This window comes from Octopus sinensis, unplaced genomic scaffold (assembly GCF_006345805.1).
Source record: "Octopus sinensis unplaced genomic scaffold, ASM634580v1 Contig13781, whole genome shotgun sequence".
Lineage (NCBI taxonomy): Eukaryota > Metazoa > Mollusca > Cephalopoda > Octopoda > Octopodidae > Octopus > Octopus sinensis.
Window position 1 is genome coordinate 28728 of NW_021833042.1, and position 24915 is coordinate 53642.

Below are 24915 nucleotides of genomic sequence, written 5' to 3' on the forward strand. Positions count from 1 at the left end.
TGAAAGAGAACACCACCGACCTGAGAATATCTAAATTTCTTAAAATCTTTCAATATCGCAAATATCACGGAAAAATTTTAACGGCATCTAATTTTCAGTATCTGATCTCCTTTCTCTGAAGTGTATCCTTGTTACTCATATTTAATACACACAACAAAACGTCTAAGTTGCTGTTTCTGGAGATGTCTGAATGAGACTTGGAACAGCTCTTACAAAATAAATCAACAACAACAACAACGAAAACATAATAATAATAATAATAATAATAATAATAATAATAATAATAATAATAATAAGAAGAAGAAGAAGAAGAAGAAGAAGAAGAAGAAGAAGAAGAAGAAGAAGAACAAGAAGAACAAGAAGGAGGAGGAGGAGGAGGAGAAGAAGAAGAAGAGAAGAAGAAGAAGAAGAAGAAGAAGAAGAAGAAGAAGAAGAAGAAGAAGAAGAAGAAGAAGAAAAAGAAGAAGAAAGAAGAAGAAGAAGAGAAGAAGAAGAAGAAGAAGAAGAAAAGAAGAAGAAGAAGAAGAAGAAGAAGAAGAAGAAGAAAGAAGAAGAAGAAGAAGAAGAATATTTATTTATGAACGACAAGAACTGAAAGAAATACAACAAAATTCAAAGAAGTTCAAAAGATGAAAGACAAAAATTACAATAATGTTTTCATCTAAAGTTTAAAAGTCTTCTTGTGTTGATTAGGGTACACCATGTTTCTGATTAGGTATCTCCACAATTGTATTGTTAATATCTGTAGATTCCAGCACCTTCGGTGAGGAACTCTTGGGTTACAGTAGACAATCGAGGTCGCACGTCATGTTTTATCTAAAACCAATCTTACTTCTTTGTCCATATGTACCTTAAGCAGTATATTATATCGTTGTTAGCCTTACGAAAGAATATGTATTTCATTTTGTTCAGGATGGTAGCTATTTCCTTCATATTGAGATGAGCAGTTTGTCAGCAGGGAGTTTCTTCTTTTCCACAGGTTATGAAACTACACTTTATCTCATTAATTTTATTTATTTATATTGCATTGGGTCTTTCGAAGAAGTGTGCATAAGTCGTTTGGTCTGCATCAGGTCACCAGACTCTTAAGTACATGGCCATATGCTGCTGTGAAGGAGTGCTTCTCGGTCGCTTCTCTTTTGTTATTGTAGTTGTTGTTAGAAGTGATTGGTTTTTGTCCACGTCAGGGCCAAAGAGTTTGATCGTGACAGTGAGAATTATGTAAATTTGTTTGTCGAATCATGGGTTATAGCTATTGTGGAGTTTTGGACGGCAACCTCCATGCTTTGTAGTCTTGTTTCTGGATTTTTCTTTAATATTTTCTTTTTTGTTTTTGACTGCTGGTCTTGATTCCGCGATATGAAAGAACAGTGTTGATATCAAGGAAAAACCCAGTCAGACCATAGAGTCAATGTGCCACGCTTTCTCAAACATCTTTGAGGAGTCACGAGCATTGGCCTTAGTTTCACTAGAAGCGTTAAATGAACGAGAGAAACGTTTCGATATGACAGTGAGAATGTCAGCAGTAGACCTAGATGCACGCAAATCTTATGGAAAATCAGCAAGTAGACCGGAAGAGTCAAAGTATCTGATCAAAGCCACCTTAATAATAGATTCAAAGATTTTCTTGATCATAGGGAAAAGACTTATTGGAATATAAATGTGTAAGTCAGATGATTCCCTACTATTCTTAAACGCTGGAGCAATATATTAATAATTCTAACAAGACGAAATGCAAGTTATAGTCAGAAGACAAGCTCAGGGCTACTTTGCTGCAAAACAACTTGTGTACCATCATGACCAGTGGCCTTAGATGAATCTACTTTCGCAATTATAGATGCTACAATTTTAGCTGTTATATGGAAGGTGCAAGAAGGGAAGGCTACAAGCGGTACGTACGTGTGTGTGTGTGTGGGTGTGTGGTGTGTGTGTGTGTGTGTTTGTGTGTGTGTGTGTCTGTGTGCGTGCACGCGCGCGCGTGTGGTGTGTGAAGGTGATGGCTGTATGTGTGTGAGTGTGTGGACTAATGACACTTATTAAGATAGTTAAAGATACTTAAAAGAGATTATTTTGGGAGAAAGCAAACATTTTGTAAATTGCTCTATGAAATATTTCATTCTTCAAATACATTAATTATCCCAATGATTTTATCTGATAGGGATATATCAAAATGAAATTTAATATTGAATATCGATAATAATTTTGGTATCATAGACGTCATCAATATTAAGGTAATCCGTGTGAATCCTGATAAATCCAAATCCTTTCGACTTATTATATTGTTGCAAGCAAAGAAAAAAGATACGATTAGAAATAGCTTTACAATGGATTTAGCAATCTCGTATCTCAAAGGAAAATGATGGTCAATAATTGTTTTAAACAACTTGACATTAATGAATTCCTGTCCATATTTTGACAGAACTAAATTTGGACGAACACTTTTCGTAAACTTTATAGTTTGAACTAGTATAGTATGATACTTTTCCTGAATAGTTTTCGTAACTGCAAAACCGTAAACAAAAAACATGGCAACAAACCATATATCGCCAACAGTATCAGGTTTAGCAAGCATTACAATAGCTATTGAAAATGAATAGTTGCAAAGAACTTGGAAAGTTGTAAGAAAAATATAAATCGAATCTAAATACCATAATACATAAAAGGGCAACGAAGCGAATGTTAAGATAAGATCAATAATCTTGGAAATATGGTTAGGATTCAAATACATTGGTAAAATATAGACTTTGAAGTAACTTAAGGGTAAAGTTAGAATCAAATAAACGATTGGGATTCCGTAATAAACGAGGCACAGAAGTAATTCGCAGATAGAAAATACAGCAAATAAAATCGTGATCGTAATAAATAACCAAAGAAATATGAATTGGCTAAAAATATTTCTCTCGTAGAAATAAAGACAAATTTTCTTTATACGTTTAATCCAAGTATAAATAATTAAATACCACAAATTTGGGTTTAAAGCCGTAGAAATATTAGCTATCATTATCGTATAAAGTAGATCGTAATCTTCAAGTGTAGAAATATTAAAATTTCCATAGTTCTCTATTAATGTGATATTTTGAATGAGAAATGTGCAAGTTGATCTTTGATGTAATGTACTATAAATGATAGTCTCACTTAAACGACTGGGAAGAACGAAGAGAATAAAGTTGAGAAATATATAGATAATTATCCAAAAAAATGGACCCCCGAAAAAACCATCTGTATTTTCATAGCTTTCTGAGGTTCCTAGAATCATGGCACAATAACCCAATGGAATACGATCATGTAAAAGTATTTTCATCGTTTCATATAAAAATAAATAATGCATTAAAAGATCCAGGAACATTATTGAAAGAGGAAACATAATAAAAATGAATCTTCTTAGTTTTGAAGCAAAGAAAGTGGAATGGTGAAAACAAAATAACCAAGATAGAAAATGAGAGAAAGTGTAAATATTATGTTTTTCATTGATCCATTCTAATTTGTGTGGCAATGTGTAGTTAATTCTAAATAAGAATTCATCGTTAGCTAATTGTTGCTGGTTAAGTTCTCGAGAATATGAAGGTAATTTAAGTTTTGATACAAAACTAACAAGCAATGGAAATATGGCCCACAGAACCGCCCCAACAATATTTTCATAATTAACAAACATACTATTTTCAATGATGTTTCCAGAACAAATGGATTTCGGTTCATAAGTGCGTTTTTCATTCTTATGTAGTTCACAGCAATAGTTTTTCAGTATCTCTCGATTTATACCCAATCTTCTGTATGTTATTAACGTATAAGGGCTGTTCTTCTGTATATCATGCGACAAATTTATAAAAAAGCACATGTATCCAGATTCTCCCATTTGCAATTTATCGATAAATACGATTCTCTTTAATTCCTCGAAAATAAAAAATATTACATCGTGTCTCTGAATATTTTGTTTCCCACAATTTATATCGATAACAATACTTGGAGTAGCAACGTAAACATCTAATATATTAAATGAATGAATTGAGAAGTCATAGTGAAAATTTTTATACGCTACTAAACCATCTGGTTTATCTGGAATCCATATGAAATGCCTCGCATTTGCATAATAATCCAGTGGTACAGGATTGAGAAGCCCATCCAGTGTTTTATCAGCTATATGGACTTCGAAATTGAAAACCAGTTTACCTGATTTTACTAAACGAGTTAAAGTTTGACTGACATTAGGAGAAATTTTAATTTCACAATTATTTCCGAGTCCTTTCGCATCTATGTTTAGTGATGTAAGTGAGATAATAAGGGTCATTGATAAAAGAAGTGCTGTTACCATATGCATGACAGCCATATTTCGTTATCTGTAAAAAAAGAAAAAAATTATCTGAGCACACATATATTGATGAAGGGTTAATTTCATCTTTCTTATTTCGTAATTATTTGAAATGAAGAATATTGATTTAAAACTGAAAAGAAATGTCTTTTATTTTATTTAGTTTTGTTTTTCGATCTCTAAGAAAGTTTAGACGAATGTCTTGTGAAAGCTGTACAAGGCATGTACATGTGTGTTCTTACTAAGTTAAGAGTTAGTCTTGAATACAGTGACGAATTTAGGGTACAGGCAGGTGTGCAGCAAGGTTCGCTCCTCAGCTCCCTCCTATTCATCATCGTCCTCCAGGCCATAACAGAGCAATTTATTACTGGAAGCCTATGGAAACTACTATATGCTGATTATCTTGTAATCATAGCAGAATGTGTAAGAGACCTAGAGAAGAAATTCCAGGTGTGCAATCAAAACCTGGAGTCAAAGGGTCTTAACGTTAATTTAGCAAAGATCAAAGTCCTAATGAGCAAGAAATCGGAGGGAAACCAGACACTTCCTGTAACTGACCCTCCTCAATATGTAGAAAAGGTGTAGGCACTTCAGCAGCAGATCAAGGAATGAAGTCTATCAGTCAGCCTGATGCCCTCTTTGATACCCTTCCAGCAACTTTAAGACATGTCACACTCTCCACTCTTTAAGATATTTTACCTAGAAGGCTACTACAGTATGAAATCTACAGTTTGCTCTTGATTGCAGCCGTCTTAATCCGATAAGCCATTATGATAAAACCTCTGTTCTAAAGAGTGGGATCGGATAGTGCCCACCGACTCACACTTTAAAACTAGTAAGAGCAGACAGGAAGAAAAGAGTGTTAAGCTCCGTTTATATAACCACTTAATGGTGTGTCGCTTTTCCATTTGGTATTCGGATACGAAGAATCTACTATAATTGTATGCTCTCTTTCATCTCTTTTACTTGTTTCAGTTATGAGACTGCGGCCATGCTGGGGCACCGCCTTAAAGGGGATTTTTATCGAATTAAACGACCCCAGAACTTGTGTATGTACACACACACACACACACACACACACACACACATACACAAACACACACACATATATATATATATATATATATATATTTAAACTTGGTATTTATTCTATCGGTGTCTTTGTTGAACAGCTATGTTACGGAGATGTAAACACACCAACACCGGTTGTCAAGCAGTGGTTGTGGGCAAACACAGACGCAAAGAAACGCACACACACATATATATATATAGATATGCATGCGAGAGGCTTATTTCAGTTTCCGTCTTTCAAGTTTAAGCTTCCTGAGGCTAGAGTAGAAAATGCTGGCCCAAGGTACCATGCTGTGAGAATGAACCCGGAACCATGTGGTCAGGAAGCAAACACATTGCCACACAGTACACTGCGCCTATATTGAGAGAGAAAATAAAATAGAGGTTGAGAGATAGAGAGAGTGGGGTAGACATAGAGAGACAGAGAAAAGATCGACGTACTGCTAAAGAGAAAGGGATTGGGAGAAAGCTTCAGAGACATAAATACAGAGATAGATAGGGAAATAGAGACAGGGGAAGGAGGGAAGGCGGAAACATTTACATACATGACTAAGATACATTTAACAAGCAGCAACGTGTTCATAAATAGGGCAGAATTCTCGCTTAAACAGCCCAAATAAGCCCTCATAACTTTTTTTTATTTATGGCAATTTTCAGAAAAAGGTTTGTTAATTTTTGTCCTAAACATGGGAATTCATAACATCCGTATTAATATTAAAATTGTCGATCATTTTTCTCTTTTAATCTATTTGAAATACGGGCGGTCTGAATTTTTACCTAAATTCCAGCAGCAGACCGCCCTTCGGTTTATCATAATTCCATTAAATGGGTTCATGGAGAGAAAAATATATATTTTTTATTGCCCACAGGGGGATAAACATAGAGGGGAGACAAACAAGGATAGACAAAGGGATTAGGTCGATTACATCAACCCCAGTGCGTAACTGCTACTTATACAATCGACCCAGAAAGGATGAAAGGCAAAGTCGACCTGGGCGGAATTTGAACTCAGAACGTAACGGCAGACGAAATATCGCTAGGCAGTTCGCCCGGCGTGCTAACGATTCTGCCAGGGGAGAAAAATATTGAAAAATATTGAAAAACACTAATACATGTCTGAATGATAAAGAAACGATGACGGTATCGTGTGTTCGTGGGATGTGCTATAAATTACATTTAGGTACACACACACACATATCCTGCATTTTATTGATAAGTAGATTGATAAATAAGTGATTCAAAATAAATATATTTTAATTGTTGTGTGAGAAAGTATATATAATCTGATTATAAAATATAGTGTCTTTCAAAAACATCCTAAATTTGAAGACTATATCTCGTGTTTAAGAAAAAAACATTTTAGGTATACACGTGTATGTATGTGTATATGTATGTATTTATGTATGTATGTATCGTGTACTACGTATATCCGTTTCATTTATAGCCAATGAATCACTCCGCCTCAAAGATTGTCATGATATTACAAATCATCACTCTTCGCATGAAATTACTTTAATCAGGAAAGCATAGACAAAATTTGTTCTGATTTCTGAGAATTAATATTGATGCTTCTAAATCTCCCTTAAATCACACACATGAAGTATTATTATTTCAAAAGCGTATGAATTTCCGTACTTAGAACACAAATTCGCGAAAATTTCCTGAAAATTCCAAAGAATGAAAATGCTACAAGGGGTTATATGGGTTTCATTAACCAGAATTCCGCCATTTTGAAGGAATATCTGTAGATTCAATGGACCCTTATTCCTCCGTTTGCTCAGACAGAAAAGGGATCCTTTCATAGGGATCCCAAGTCGTGTGGGACAAAGAAAAGATAGAATCATGGTGTATCCTCAGACGGATATCCGATCTCAATGTGAACTCCAGTCAAGGTACCTACCTGCTAAAAACAACAGCCAAATATCCCTCAGATCACTCCTCATATTGTTAGAAGACATTACATTGGATAAATGCATTCAGGTGGATGGACATTACTCGTAAATAAACAGGGTAACGGTCATAGATGGGATGCTTTTTTATCATAGATCAACCCCTTCAAGACTGACTAGCTTATAAACAACAATACCAACGAAGACGTCTGCAACAACAACAACAACAACAAAAATGACAAGTAATAATAATCTTGTTACCTGTTCTGGGCGTGTTACCGTGAGATATATATGTATATTCGACAAATGTTGGTAAATAGATCTTGAATTAATTTCTTAGGAGCATCAATATTAATTCTCAGAAATCAGAACAAATTTTGTCTATGCTTTCCGAATTGAACTAAATCCATGCGAAAAGTGATTTGTAATATCTTGACAACTTTTTAGGTGGAGAGATTCATTGGCTATAAATGAAACGGCTGTACGTAAGTACACGATACATACATACATACACACACGTGCATACCTATGCACATAGATACATACGCACGTAGCCTAAATACTTACAGTGCTATGTCATCTGTATGTTTGTATATCCATAAGCAGGTAACTACGACAACATAACGTTGCAGGTAGTTACGTTATGCATATATATATATATATATATATATATATATGAATCATCATATCATATCTTATCATATACCCAGGCCTATTCCCCATTTTTGAGGAGGAGGTCGCCATAGCAAGACACAAACCAGGCATATATATATATCTGTATATCTATAAAAGGCAGGAAGTGTGTGTGTGTACGTGAATGTAATTTATGCATATCCACAAATTAGCACGCATGTCGCTCCAATTTTTGGAGGTCATTCGTCACGAACCTAGCTGGGTTTTGCCGACTTATTTTTCCCGAGGCATCTGCGGATAGCGGGAAAAATCTATTTTCAACTATAACTTTTACCAATCCTTAAGTTTGCTAACATGAGTTAAGTCCCCTTCTTGCCATAGCGAAGTGACTGTGTGAGTGTGTGTGTGTGTGTGTGTGTGTGTGTGTATCTGTGTGTGTGTGTGTGTCTGTGTGTGTGTGTGTGTGTATCTGTGTGTGTGTGTGTGTGTGTGTGTGTGTGTATACACAGGTGAATATAATTTATGCACGTCCACAAATTAGCACGCATGTTGTTCCAATTTTAGGACATTGGTCACGATCATGGCTGTGTTTTTGTCAACTTATTTTCCCCGAGGCACTCGGAGGTAGTGGTGAAAATCGATTTACAACCATAACTTTTACCAATTTTCACGTCAGTGAAATCCGTAAGTTTGCTAATATAAGTTAAGACATCTGTCTAGCAATGATGAGGAAGGAAAACAAAGGGTTAACTTTTAGATTAACACCCACACGATTTTCACCAAGAAAAAAGAAAAAACTCGGATTTTTTGCGTTGAACTAGTACCCTTGACCTCTTAATATTCTGCAAATCCTTTATTTTGGTTCGGTAAAAAGGGGGTAGGGTGAAGGAATCATTGGAATTTTTTTTTCGTTGAATGAATTCCTGTGACCGTCTAATATGCTACAAGACCATTTCTGGGGTCCGAAAAACGAGGTGGGGAGAGGTTGAAGCCTCGGAAATTTCACCTACCCACCACCATTGATATTTTCACCCATCCGATTTTCACTAAGGAAAAAAAAAATAAAACTCGGACTTTTTTTTATTTTGTGTGAAATCAAGTACCCTGACCTAATATGCTGCAAATCACGTATTTTCGTTCGGGAAAAAAAGGTGGGGTGAGGCCTCCCCCTCCCTCCCGGAATCATTGGAATTTTTTTTTTCGTTGAATAAATTCCGGTGACCTCCTAATATGCTACAAAACCCTTTGGTGTGGTCCGAAAATGGGGCTGGGTGAGGTAGAAGCCTCGGAAATTTTACCCACTTCCATCATTTTACAGAAATAAATTTTCCAGAGTGTGAATTACATGGTTCGTTATTAAATATATATAGTAGAGAATGTTACATATTGTGCGTGTATATATACATATATATGTATATATATATATATAATATATATATATATATATATATATATATAATAACATGCACACCTTCGATGCAACCTTCTCCAATGTACATCTTCGATGAAGATCTCCGAGGCAACCTTCTCCAATGCATATCTTTGATGAAGCCTTGACCGATAGTACCCCTAGGAATGGTTCGGTCAAGATCGGGATTAGTCGCTTCCTTTCACAGGTGTTCTATTTTCCTTGCTGGAAGGGCTCCCAACCCATGGGCCAAGAGGGTTAGATAATGGGGGTGGTTGTTTCGAAAGGGCTAGCATGTGCAACATGGTCACCTCTGCCGGTCAAACTCCCAGCCCATGCATTCCTGTCGCGGCACTGATTCTGCAGAACTGGGTTGGTTGTGAAAACCAACATTAAAGTATAAATATAGATTTTTGAATCAGCTATGTTGCGTTCGGTTAAGTCCTATTTCGAGCGAAATAACAATAAACCGATTCCTTATAGGATTTTTCACTAAAATTGGCTACACTCCATTTTCAATCATAACTTTTACCAATTTCGATGTATTTTGTTCCAACTTTATGCCGGCGTTACTTAGGACTCATGGGATCTTTGGATGTTTTAAGTTCTCAAAAAAAAAAAAAACAATCGATGAGTGGAAAATTCGACAAACAAATTCCTTATGGGATTTCCAAATCAAATTGTCTGCTACCCATTTTCAGCCAAACGTTTACCAATTTCAATGGATTTCGCTCAAATTTTACATCGGTATTACTAAGTTTGGTTTGAAACACAGCGCTTTATTAGCTCAATAATCCCAACTTAATCCCGGTCAACGCCGGGTTATACTGCTAGTATGTATATATATATATATACTAATAAGTCAGGACAAAAGAAAAAGTTACTAATGCCAAAATATGCCGAAAATAGACACAAAGTTAATAACCATGTAATTTATCACTACAAGCACGCGTTTCGAAAAAAGCCGTTAGAAATTTCTAAAAAATCCTGTTACATATATATATATATATATATATATTATATATATATATATATATATATATATATAAAATAGTAATGCTATACGAGAGTATTGCTTTCCAGTATAGGATAGCCCGTGAGGGTAAAATTATACGTAAAATTAAATAAATGGCACAACGAAGTACCGATATTTACTGGAAAATAGCGAACGTTCACTATTTTCCAATAAATATCGGTACTTCGTTGTGCCATTTATTTACTTTTGTGTATATATATATATATATATATATATATATATATATATATATATATATATATTATATATATATATATATATATATATACATATATATACACACATATATATATACATACATATACATACATACATATGCATGTATGTATACAATACGTCGGAGTGGGTATAGATGCAGGAGTGGCTGTGTGGTAGTAGCTTGCCTAACACACACCACTCCTACGACTGTGGCTGTATGGTAAGTAGCTTACTTACCAGCCACATGGTTCCGGGTTCAGTCCCACTGTGTGGTACCTTGGGTTAGTGTCTTGTACAGGCTATGATAGGAGACACTTGTCCAATGTGCCATGCAGGGGGACTGAACACGGAACCATGTGGCTGGTAAGCAAGCTACTTACCACACACCCACTCCTGCGTCTATGCATCGTATGTATATTGTATGTATTTAGGCTATGTATATACATAGCCTAAATACCTGCAATGTTATGGTGTACAGTTACCTACATATGAATATACAGACAGACATACCATTGTAAATATTTAGGTTACATACGTATGTATCTAAGTGCATATATATATACATATATATATACACGCATATATATATACATATATATACACATATATACATATATACATATATATATATATGTACGTACATACATATACATATATGCATACATATATATACATACATATATACATATATATATATATACATATATATATAAATATATATATATGTACACACACACATATATATATATGCACATACATATATATGTAAACATATGCATACATATATATGTACATACATTGAATACATATATATGCACATACACACATATATGCATATATATATATATATATAAGTAGTAATCGTAGCCACTATAGCATGGCTGTCTGTTCGAACATACTTTACTGCGATTTTTTAACCTCAAGAGGATATCTCCCCTAGGTGGTTAACGATGCACACCTGAATCCAAGATATTGCGAGCAGGGAAGTGACCCCCTACCATCGTCTAGGCATGGGACCAGTTATCCAGCCTCGTCTGTTAGAGGTCGCAGTATCTGGCTTCTGCTCACAATATATATAGTTTCAAGTGACATACTGACGCTGATTTCGCAAAAATGCTATTTCTAAAATCCCTCTAAGTGATCAACGCTGTGGTTGTACTAACAAGTTGTATTAAGAAGTAATGTACTAACAAGTGGTATGTATGTATGTATGTATGTATGTATGTATGTATGTATGTATGTATGTATGTATGAATGTATGTATGTATATATTCATACTAAATTCATACTACTAGATATATCGTACTATGCTTCATAAACCTATTAGGTTTGAACAAGGCGCTTTCATTTGCGAAATGTATCTCCGATTTAATTAGAGAGGAAATAGATTTAATATTAGCGGCTCGGAACACCGTAATAGAAATGGGAGGTAAACTTTGGACTTGGTCGGATAGGGAAGAACGTGTTGATGTAACAATGGGGGTCAAATGATTCGGCACAGGTAACGGATGTAGGTAGAATATATTCACTGTCTCAGATAAAATCCTGCTTCCTGGATTTTGTAAGAGGAGAGGCTCGGGAATTATATAAAGACGACTCGCTATCTATATTGAGAAGAAGTAGTAGCGTGGAAATGGAGAGAAGTAAGAAAAAACTAGATTTTTAAAAAAATCTCAACGAAGAGAATTTCGAGTTTTTCCAAACTATACATGCATACATACATACATGCATGCATGCATGCATGCATACATACATACATACATACATACATACATACATACATACATACATACATAAATATATACATACATACATATATACATGCATACGTACATACACAAATGCGTGTATATAAAAAAGGGAAGGAGTATTTAGTAGATCAAGAATAAAGGAATTGTATTTTTTTGTGTGGCTGTTTTAGGGTGAAGCGGGGTCACAAAACCCTGTTAATAGCAAACGTACATGTCAACAAGTCTACATACCAATATGGTCACACACACACACAAACATGTATTTAGTTTTTACACTGTGTACACACATAAACACACGTCCTAACTACAGAACTCAGAAGAAAACAAACACATAAAAAAAGAAATGATTTCATAAGCATACTCTTTGTCTTCACACACAATCCCAAAACCTATGACATTCTCAATACTACTAAAAGATGTCTCCCAGTTCTTAAACAGTCATCAAAAATGAACAAACTAATGACAAAATCAGAAAAAATATATAGCTGACGCCAAGCAACCAAATTAAAAGACTTTTTAACAAAAATCAAGATTTACAATGAGAGGCGTAAAATCTTAGCAGGTAGACATGAAGGAATCAACCGAGGAAGGAAGAGAAAATCTTCTCAAATATTCTGTGCAACAGGCTGTAGCGATGCGAAGGGAAAAAATGTGGAAATGTTGACTGTAGCGTAGAGCATAGTGCACGCAACTGCAGCAGAGAACGGTCGACGCCTCTCGCAATAGAAGTCATTAAAATAAAGAAAAGACAGAAAAAGGGAAACAAAATATAAAAATCTACTGTAGAGTTACTTTGAAATTTCAGCATAGGTGGAAACTTTTTTAAAACAATTTAAAAAAAAAAAAAATCAATGTGCTATGCTTACGGCACCAAGGTTTCCGAAGCGGTCACCCATCTAAGTAATGACTAGGCTCGACGTTGCCTAACTTCGGTAACCGGACGAGAACCGGTGCTTTCAACGTGATATGGCCGTAAGCAATTGTCAGCTCGAAGTTTAACAACTTTATTCTAATAAACGACTAAATGCTAACATTTATATTCTCTTACAATGTAAACTTGCTTTCGTCACAATCTTTACGTCTCTACACTGCTTTTCTTCTACCAGCTCACTATTGCATCGACTAAGCAATCTTTCTTTTATTCTAACTCCCATTGTTCACCACTAGCGGCTACCCTCACGCTTACTCACTCTCTCGCTTTCAGATTTCACTTTGCCGCTGACAATTTGATCAATAGGCCTTCACTGTCGCACCACACTACCCTTGCTGCTGCTACGTCCCCATCTTACCCACAAATGCTCCTCAACACAACGTCGCACACGTCATCACAAACATTTGCTCTGGCTATCCACACCAATAGCAAATACCTGAGCATCATCCTAACACGACGCTCGTCAAAACAACAACGTCCAACACTTAGCAAAATTATCGCAGCTTGCGTGATTGACGCTTTTTCAATTCACTTCCGTCGACATTATGCTTGTGGAAACTACTCTCTCGCTGCATATTGCTAAAACTCGCATCAAGTTTACTCACTGGTGCATAATTGGACACTTGGCAGCGAGCAATGTAAGCAAGGTAAGTAACGAATGCTGCTAATGACAACAATCCTAATCAAATGTATGCTAATTTGAATGCGACAGGCAAGCAAAGACAAAGCCACAGATTTGCTATCTTCACATGGTATATCAAATAAAAACGTTCTAATGACTCGGCTCTATCGTTTACGGCCATATCACATCAATGAAGTTAAGCAAATTCGAGCCTAGTTAGTACTTAGATGGGTGACCGCTTGGGAAACCTAGGTGCTGTAAACGTCTTTCTCTCTCTTTATTTTCGATTTATTCTTGCAGTCTTCTCCACTTCAAGTGCATGTCTGCTTTCACTTCGAACAAAAATTATACATATTTGCACGCACCAATTTCCATGCTTTACTCTCACTGCACTTGCGCAGCTCTATTTTGCCAAATGAAATCACTGTTTACCAATGTTTATTTTGTCTTTCAGTCGTAGCCACCGCTCGCCTCAAGGTTCAACCAGCTTTCACTAATTCAGCCACATACACAACAAAAAAACACACACACATACACAACAATCACACACACAAACAAAAAAAATACACACACGCACACACATACACAACAAAAACACACACACACAGGTAATCGGTCCGTAAGTCAGGGATAACATTGAAATAAACAAGCCTTTGAAGACAGAAAACAGAAGACTGAAAAGGATGAATAACACAGCAAGTGAATTGAGGTCAAAACAGAGAATACGATTGGTTAAAATTCGAAGAATTAAACTACGTAAAAAGTAGAAATTACGTTTTTCTCAAAAAAACTAATTGAAATTAATGTTTTCTTTTGACACATTCTACCAGTATGCGAAGTTTCAAATTATTTATTTAAAAGGGAAAATCTGTCCGAATAAAACCGCGTTTTATTTTACACACATCTCAGCATCGTTGGCTTTGTCTTTGCCGGCCTGTCGCATTCAAATTAGCATACATTTGATTAGGATTGTTGTCATTAGCAGCATTCGTAACTTACCTTGTTTACATTGCTCGTTGCCAAGTGTCCCATCATGCACCAGTGAGTAAACTTCATGCGGGCTTTAGTAATATGCAGCGAGAGAGTAATTTCCACAAGCATAGTGTCGATGGAAGTGAATTGAAAAAGCGGCAATCACGCAAGCTGCGAAAATTTTGCTAAGTGTTGAACGTGGTTGTTGTGGCGAACGTGGTGTAAGGATGATGCTTAGGTATTTGCTATTGGTGTGGATAGACAGAGCAAATGATTGTGATGACGTGTGCCACGTTGTGGTGAGGAGCATTTGTGGGTAATATGGGGACATAGCAGCAGCAGGGGTAGTGTAGTGCGACAGTGAAGGCCTATTGATAAAATTGTCGGCGACAAAGTGAAATCTGAAAGCGAGAGAGTGAGTAAGCGTGAGGGTAGCCGCTAGTGGTGTACAATGGGAGTTAGAAGAAAAGAAAGATTGCTTAGTCGATGCAATAGTGAGCTGGTAGAAGAGAAGCGGTGTAGAGGGGTAAAGATTGTGTCGAAAGCGAGTTTACATATTAAGAGAAAAAAATGCTAGCATGTAGTCATTTATTAAAATAAAGGTGCTAAAGTGCGAGTTGATAATCGCTTACGGCCATATCACGTTGAAAGCACCGGTTCTCGTCTGATCACCGAAGTTAAGCAACGTCGACCCTAGTCAGTACTTAGATGGGTAACCGCTTGGGAAACCTAGGTGCAGTAAGCAGAGTACATTGTTAAATTTTTTTTTTCTAAATTGTTTTAAAAAAGTTTATGAGTTTCCACCTATGCTGAAATTTCAACGTAACTCTACAGTAGATTTTATATTTTGTTTCCCTTCTCGTGTCTTTTCTTTATTTTAATGACTTCTATTGCGAGAGGCGTCGACCGTTCTCTGCTGCAGTTGCGTGCACTATGCTCTACGCTACAGTCAACATTTCCACATTTTTTCCCTTCGCATCGCTACAGACTGTTGTACAGAATACGTGAGAAGATTTTCTCTTCCTTCCTCCGTTCATTGTTTCATGTCTACGTGCTATGATTGAACCCCTCTCATTGCACATTTAGTTCATTCCTAAAATAATCGACTAAGTAGGACAGCCGATCAAATTCACTCTGTCAATATGTATGGGTAAAACGAAGTTTAAGCATGAAGCAGGAATCCGCAGGGTGGCGAATGTGCTGAGGTAAGTGCAACCTACACGTTTGCTAGAAGACTGTGGCTGAATTAGTGAAAGCTGCATGAAATTTGAGGCGAGCTGTCACTACGACTGAAAGACAAAGTAAACATTTGTAAACAGTGATTTCATTTCGCAAAGTAAACGTCTGCAAGTGCAGTGAGAGTAAAGCATGGAAATTGGTGCGTGCAAATATGTATATTTTTTGTGCGAAGCAAAAGCACACATACACTTGAAGTAGAGAAGACTGCAAGAATAAACCGAAAATAAAAAGACAGAAAGATGTTTACAGCACCTAGGCTTCCCAAGCGGTTACCCATCTAAGTACTAACTAGGCTCGATTTTGCTTAACTTCGGTGATCGGACGAGAACCGGTGTTTTCAAAGTGATATGGCCGTAAACGATAGAGCAGCGTCATTAGAACCTTTTTATTTGATACACCATGTGAAGATAGCAAATCGTTGCGTAGTGATGCATTGTATTATAGAGTTTTATTTTACTCACATCTCAGCATCTGTGGCTTTGTCTTTGCCGGCCTGTTGCATTGAATCTAGCATAAATTTGATTAGGATCGTTGTCATTAGCAGCATTCGTAACTTACCTTGTTTACATTGCTCGTTGCCAAGTGTCCCATCATGTACCAGTGAGTAAACTTGATGCGTGCTTTAGTAATATGCAGCCAGAGAGTAATTTCCACAAGCATAATGTCGATGGAAGTGAATTGAAAAAGCGGCAATCATGCAAGCTGCGAAAACTTTGCTAAGTTTTAGACGTTGTTGTTGTTGATGCTTAGGTATTTGCTATTGGTGTGGATAGCCAGAGCAAATGTTTGTGATGACGTGTGCCACTTTGTGTTGAGGAGCATTTGTGGGTAAGATGGGGACATAGCAGCAGCAGGGGTAGTGTAGTGCGACAGTGAAGGCCTATTGATAAAATTGTCGGCGACAAAGTGAAATCTGAAAGCGAGAGAGTGAGTAAGCGTGAGGGTTGCCGCTACTTGTGTACTATGGGAGTTAGAATAAAAGAAAGATTGCTTAGTCGATGCAATAGTGAGCTGGTAGAAGAAAAGTAGTGTAAAAATGTGAAAATTGTTACAAAATAGTGTTTACATTGCAAAATTTGGTTCGTTGTGTCGTAGCCCTTTCGTTTTCTTTTCAGGTGATACCATGGCGCTGTGGACGATAGAGTTTTGCATGTTTGCCTGCGATAGTTACTTGAAAAATATCGAGTCTCTCATATCAGTTGAGCGTGAGTTTTGTCGCTACTTCAACATTTACCAAAATCAGGCTGTTTCCACTGTAACACAATCTTATGTTGGATAAATGCACTTCGTACAAGAGGTGCACTAATGAATAGGAAACTGGTGAGGGTGCCACCCCGGAAAATGTGGAATGCATCAGACAAGCTTTGATACGGAGTGTGATTCGCTCTGCTCAGAAGAATTCCATTGAATTTGGCATCGCCAATCGATCGCTAAGGCGTATTTTGAATGAGGACCTGCAATTCGACCTGGCCTAATCTCAGTGAATGGGGCCAATGTGCAATAATACCAGTGAGAGGAAGGCCTCAAAACAGTGTGCATTCTCTCCTGATGACCTGATATGCCTGCTAGTGTCCCGTATGCATGACATATGACTGTCAGCAATTTTATCTGCAAGTTGTTTACAACTAATATACGTAGACAGCATTGTCGTTGTCTAGGTTATGTTTACATTTATTTATGTATATATGTGTATATATAAATATGTATGTATCTATGCATATATGTCTGTTTCACTTAAAGCCAATAAATCACTCAAGCTCAGAGCGTTATAATGCACACTAAGTATCTTTTCACACATTCAGTTTAATCAAGAAAACAAAGTTCATTTTCATGTTTGAGAACTAATACTGTTTCTAAGAAACTAGTTACAGCCGTATTTTACAGTATTTGTTGAATATTGTTGGTATTGTTGTTACTGTTTAGCCGGAAAGCAACCTTGAACAAGTAATTCTATTATGCAAAACATTGATCTCCAACCACGACGTTAGCCATAAAGATTTAATGCCCGCCCGAAAGTATTATATCCAATGTATGGTTTTCTAAAAATTTAAGGTCTGATATGAGAAATATTTAGCAGTCATTTTTAGCAACAGAGAGAGATACGACTGGAATATCTTGGACATTGACCGACGAAGAAATCAGCTGCGAATTTTCAGTGTTTCATGTTTTTGCCGAATTTTCCGTTGGCTATGTTTTCGTCTAATTTTTTTCTCTTTGTTGTGTTCTTTTTGTTCAACCCTTGATATATTTATATAGAGCAACACAACCCCTGTTTGTTAACTGATATATATATATAAAGGAATACCAAAAATGGGACAAGAACGCAAAACATCCAGACAGATGATACAAGAAAGGACAACAAATCATCTGGACAGACGATACAAAAAAAAAACAAAAAGCAAGGACGGGTTATTCGGTGGGTTTTTTTTGTATCGTCTGTCTGGATGTTTTGCGTTCTTGTCCCATTTTTAGTATTCCTTTTTATATAGCTATAGCGGTATAAATACACTTTGGTCTCCTATATATATATATATATATATATAATATATATATATATGTATGTATTTATGTTTATGTGTGCCTTTCTGCCTGTGTTTGTTCCCCCACCATCGATTGATAACCGGTGCTGATGTGTTTGTATAATTAATTCTAAAACAAAACGAATGAAATATCCATTTTGAAATAAAAATACACCTTTTCTTCGGGAATTCATTATTGGAATGAATGGGTTCGAAAATAAAAAGGAATTCATTTATTTACAAAAGGCTACCTTCGAGTAAATCAGTACTTTCCCTTCGATATAAATAAATAAATAAATCAAAACAAATAATCGCAGGAAAAAAAAAATTCTCACAATATCAGGTAAACCTAAATTGAACCTCTAAAAATTTAAGATTTAAATTGAAATTTGAAATAAAAAATTAAAATAAAAACTTATATTACATTACATTACAAATTAAACCAAACTAAGAAATAAATATATACATATATATATATATATACATATATATATACATATATATATAGGAGTGGCTGTGTGGTAAGTAGCTTGCTAACCAACCACATGGTTCCGGGTTCAGTCCCACTGCGTGGCATCTTGGGCAAGTGTCTTCTGCTATAGCCCCGGGCCGACCAATGCCTTGTGAGTGGATTTGGTAGACGGAAACTGAAAGAAGCCTGTTGTATATATGTATATATATGTATGTGTGTGTTTTGTGTGTCTGTGTTTGTCCCCCTAGCATTGCTTGTGTGTTTACGTCCCCGTAACTTAGCGGTTCGGCAAAGGAGACCGATAGAATAAGTACAGATCTTACAAAGAGTGAGTCCCGGGGTCGATTTGCTCGACTAAAGGCGGTGCTCCAGCATGGCCACAGTCAAATGACTGAAACAAGTAAAAGAGTAAAAGAGAATATATATATATATATTATATATATATATATATACACACATATATAGACATGCATATAAATGCATTTATATATATATATATATGTATATATATATATATATATATATATATATATATATAATATATATATATATGTATGTATGTATCAAATGAAATAAGATGAAAAACAGGACACAAAGGATGTTGCGGTACACATGTTTGGAGCTTTATACAGGTGCTTACATTTATCAAGTATTCATCCTGAATTTATATATATATAAATATATACATACACACACAAAAACATATACATATGCATACTTACATACACACCCCACAAACATAAACAATTATCTATATATATAAATAAATATATACATAAATTTAAAACATAAAATATATATACTCTCTTTCTCTTTTACTCTTTTACTTGTTTCAGTCATTTGACTGCGGCCATGCTGGAGCAGTGCCTTTAGTCGACCAATTCGACCCCGGGACTTATTCGTTGTAAGCCCAGTACTTATTCTATCGGTCTCTTTTGCCGAACCGCTAAGTGACGGGGACGTAAACACACCAGCATCGGTTGTCAAGCAATGCTAGGGGGACAAACACACAAACACACAAACACACACACACACACACACCACACACACACACACACACACACACACATATATATATATATATATATATATATATATATATATACATACATATATACGACAGGCTTCTTTCAGTTTCTGTCTACCAAATCCACCCACAAGGCATTGGTCGGCCCGAGGCTATAGCAGAAGACACTTGCCCAAGATGCCACGCAGTGGGACTTAACCCGGAACCATGTGGTTGGTTAGCAAGCTACTTACCACACAGCCACTCCTGCGCCTATGTAAAAAATTTTATAAAAATATTTTATAAAAAATTTTATAAAATTCACAAATCCATTACCAATCTTATAAGCCGGAGCCGTCCCTAAAATGCTCCATTCAATAAAGAACGTTTTTTTATCATCTTTAAGATTCCAGATGAAATTACTAAGACTAGTAGAAGAAGCACTATTTCTGTTCCCAAAGGAATGGTAATGATTCGAAACACTTTTCCTAATATAATTAGCAGAAGAACCAATATAAATGTAATCATTACCCTCAGAAATGTCTTTGGCTTGATAAACTACTTCTCTACGTTTACAAAAATTTCCAAATAAACAATTTTCTTTGTTTATACATTCACAAAGAGAATTTCTACCCTACTTGAGCTGTCAACAATTGAATTATTATTAAGCAAAAAGCTATCCTCTTCATTATTATTAAAACTTATATTAGAATCACAACCATCACTACTACTCTGGCTATTAGCATCCATGGAATTGATCTCGCTAACATTAACTGAGCTATCACGAAGATAAAACCAGATAATTTCTTTTCATTAATAGAAGTAATCTGAGATTAATTCCGAGAAACCGAAAAAGCAACCTTAATGGACTTCAGATTCAAAATCTCATAGTACCTACTTTTTTATTGAAATGTTTCAACAGCAATTTATAAACAGCCCCAACTATGTTACTTGTTAATTGACGGGCATAATTTTTTTTCCTTTCCTTATACTTAATTTATACATTAAACCAATATTGAATATATAGTTTTTTATATATTCTTTGCTTAGACTGAACCGTCGGACTTGGATGTTTAATACAGCTTTCAAGGATTTTGTTCCTTACTTCATTTATATATATATATATATATATATATATATATATATATAAAGTTAATCCAAACAAGAAAGCACAAAAAAAAACACAATAACGCGAGGACGCGGAACAAATATAGTATTATTGGACGCTCAGGAAAGAAGGAGGGTTTAACGTTTCGAGCGGAGCTCTTCATCGGAAACATAGGAGAAGGGAAGACATAGGAAAAAAATCGCCAACGGTACACACGAGGTCACATTATATATATATACCGTAAATCCTCGAGTATAGTCCGCCGTTGAGTATAATACGCAGGGGATTTTTCGGAGGCTGTACCTCTGAAAAACCTTAACCTTGTCAAGCCGTGGTGGGGAGACAAACACACAAAAACACATACATATATATTTGGATACATACATACATACATACATACATACATACATACATACATACATACGTACATACGTACATGCAAACATGCATACATACATACATACATACATACATGCATACGTACATGCATACATACATACATACATACATACATACATACATACATACATACATACATACATACATGCATACATACATACATACATACATACATACGTACATACTTGTGTTGGCTAAAGTAGAAGTGACTGGGACTGAACACAGAAACATTTAGATGAGAAGCAAGCTTCTTGCTACAAAGGCACGCCTACGATTCCATGTATTTTCATGTATTTTATATATAATGTGCACGCGCGAAATTATATATATATATATATATATATATATAGAGAGAGAGAGAGAGAGAGAGAGAGAGAGAGTGGTATGGGTAAATTATTGTAATCTGATAATTTCGCGCGTGCACATTGTTTGTTTTTAATTTTGTCAACTACAATGAATATAAGGGTCAGGTGGCACCCTCTGTGAGAAAAACAGCATCATGACGCAATCCCTCTGCCAAAAATTTGGGAACGACATGCTGTACTGCTAGGTATTCGCACCGGAAGCTCCAATACGGACATATAAGAGTGTTTGGGTGTTAATCTGAGGACAGTACAGTGGATTCGAAAAGAGTTGAATGAATCTAATGGGGATTTCGAAGGTATGGCAGCTCGGAAAACTCACTCTAATGCTTCTGGTAAGAGAATAACTCCTGAATTTGCTGGTGAGTTCCAGGCCATGATTCACAGCGATCTCTGCAAGTCAATCAGGTCCATTGCCAGGGACATAGGAATTCTTGAGTTTCTTATCAGGCAGATATTGCATGAAGACATTCGGTATTCCTCATACAAGATGAAAATGGGCCAATTTTTATCCCAAGCCATCAAGGACAATAGGAAAAATTGCGTTACGAAGCCTTTGAACAAACTGAAGTATCCCCTCCGACCGAACATGCATTGGTTTTCCGCAGAGGAGAAAAATTTGTCAGGATCAGATGATGAAGACACAGAACAACTGTTTACTTGCCGTCTCTCCAAAGCATGTACCGAGAGTGGTAAAAATTAAACATCCAGTCAACATCATGGTGTTTGGAGTGATCACTAGTGATGGTGACGTTATGCCTCCATTCATCTTCCCACACAGCCTGAGACTCAACACGGAGGCCTACATCAAATGTCCGGAGACGGTAGGGCTGCTCTGGATGAAAAGGGTGACTGGTGGAAGACCTTATGTCTGGCAACAAGACTCTGCACTATGCCACACAAGCAGGATAGACTATGCATGGCTGTCAGTCAATTTCTGCGACCACATCACCCTTAACATCTGGCCAAATAACTCCCCAGACTGCAACCCCTTTGAGTATTATGTGTGGGTTGCAGTTGAGCGAGTGACCAACAAAACTCCTTGTAACGCCAAAGATGAACTGAAGGCAAGGACTTTGGCAGATTTCACCAACTTAAACAGGAAGACCGCCCAGAAGAGTCGCATGAGATTCCGAAGTCGTCTGGAGGCTGTGGTTACAGCCAATGGCGATTTTATTAAAATGATTTTATTAAAATAAGGTGTCAGCGCTATTTTCATTTTTGTGTAATTTAGACGACAGTTTATTTACCGCACCCTGTATATGTATATATATATATATATATATATATATAATATATATATTATATATATATATATATATATATATATATACATATATATATATAATAGTTATCGCCATACTAATATGGCATTCTTATAAAAATAAGAAAAAAGCTGTCCGCTATTAGCTCCATGAGGCCATCGCCTTAAGTTAGCTATTTGATACACAAACTGTATCCATATAACCTTCGAACAAGGGAGGTCAGTCGCTCCACACTACTTGCATATTTGAGTTTGTTGGCACTGTTAGTTTCGAGCAGATCTTCAAAGCGATAACAAGCCGAAAGGGTATGCTCCCACTTTCAGTGTTTTCAAATCCAAACCAGGGAGTTCTGAGCTGATGATAGAAGTGTCGATTTTGACTAATCTTGAAACGTACGTTCTCAAATAACCTTTGCATTTGATTTTTTAATGTCTCTACCCCCATACTGTTCTCTTTTAGAGAGACTTAGTTATTTTAATATTTCTATTATTGAAAACAAGTGGATGTATTCCACCGAAACTAGGTAAATAAAACCATCGAACAGAGATTGTCGGAAGCGACACCTACTGGCTGGCTACGCTGCATTGAAAAGGGGCAATACCCCGAAACGCGTCTGTAGCTGCCGGTCAAGTAGTGTGGAGCGACTGACCTCCCTTGTTCGAAGGTTATATGGATACAGTTTGTGTATCAAATAGCTAATTTAAGGCGATGGCCTCATGGAGCTAATAAGCGGACAGCTTTTTTCTTATTTTTATAAGAATGCCATATTAGTATGGCGATAACTATTATTTTCCGGGAACGCTGCCGCTGTTCTCTTTTAGAGAGACTTAGTTATTTTAATATTTCTATTATATATATATATATATACAGTTTTCACGAGCAAAGTGTTCCGTTGATAGTATCAGCTGTGACCCTTGTCGTCGTAACCGATGATGTGTTCCTATATATATATATATGGAGCAGTTTGCTCGTGAAATTAACGTGCAAGTGACTGAGCAATCCACAGAGACGTGTACCCCTAACGTAGTTCTCAGGGAGATTCAGCGTGACAAAGAGTGTGACAAGGCCAGCCCTTTGAAATACAGGTGCAACTCATTTTTGCCAGCTGAATGGACTGGAGCAACGTGAAATAAAGTGTCTTGCTCAAGGACACAATGCGTCGCCAGGAATTGAACTCACGACCTTACAATCGTGAACCGAATGCTTTAACCACTAAGTCACGCACCTTCACTATATGTATATATATATATATATATATATTTCACCGTTTCTCGTACTGTTAGCGTTCCGTATTTCAGTCGAGTGTGTTAGTATTTATGTGGTAACATCGTAGTTTCGTCTTGGTATATGTTTGGCTGAAGAAGGTAAAGCAAATATGGGTGAGAGACATATCTTGCAAAACCTGAAACCTGCAGGTACCACATTATCCATTTTCCGGGTGTTTCATCTTTCAGATGTTCTCCCTGGAGGTAAGACGGTTTTTTTTCTCTATTTTGTTGCACACACGCATTTTTACTAATACATACGCGGTGAAGCTACACATTAGCGTCGTAATTTTACGTTCGCTATTTCCAGTAAATATCGGTACTTAGTTGTGCCATTTATTTACTAATTTGTATATATATATATATATATATATATATTACTGTTGAGTGTAGTGAAGAAGTCCATTATTGTTTCTTGCTGGTATCAAAAGGAACCTCTTTTTTTTACCTTGTGTTCCAATGG

General features: G+C 36.3%; 2 non-coding genes and 1 pseudogene across 2 annotated transcripts; 1 reads left to right on the top strand and 2 right to left on the bottom strand.

The window, feature by feature from the left end:
• Nucleotides 1–13151: 13151 nt before the first annotated feature.
• On the bottom strand, nucleotides 13152–13270 carry LOC115229903 (annotated as a pseudogene).
• Nucleotides 13271–15443: 2173 nt separating this feature from the next.
• Nucleotides 15444–15562, top strand: LOC115229902. The gene has a single exon (XR_003883374.1). It is a non-coding gene; the product is annotated as a 5S ribosomal RNA (ribosomal RNA).
• A 734-nt stretch (nucleotides 15563–16296) lies between these two features.
• On the bottom strand, nucleotides 16297–16415 carry LOC115229901. The gene has a single exon (XR_003883373.1). It is a non-coding gene; the product is annotated as a 5S ribosomal RNA (ribosomal RNA).
• Nucleotides 16416–24915: the final 8500 nt, after the last annotated feature.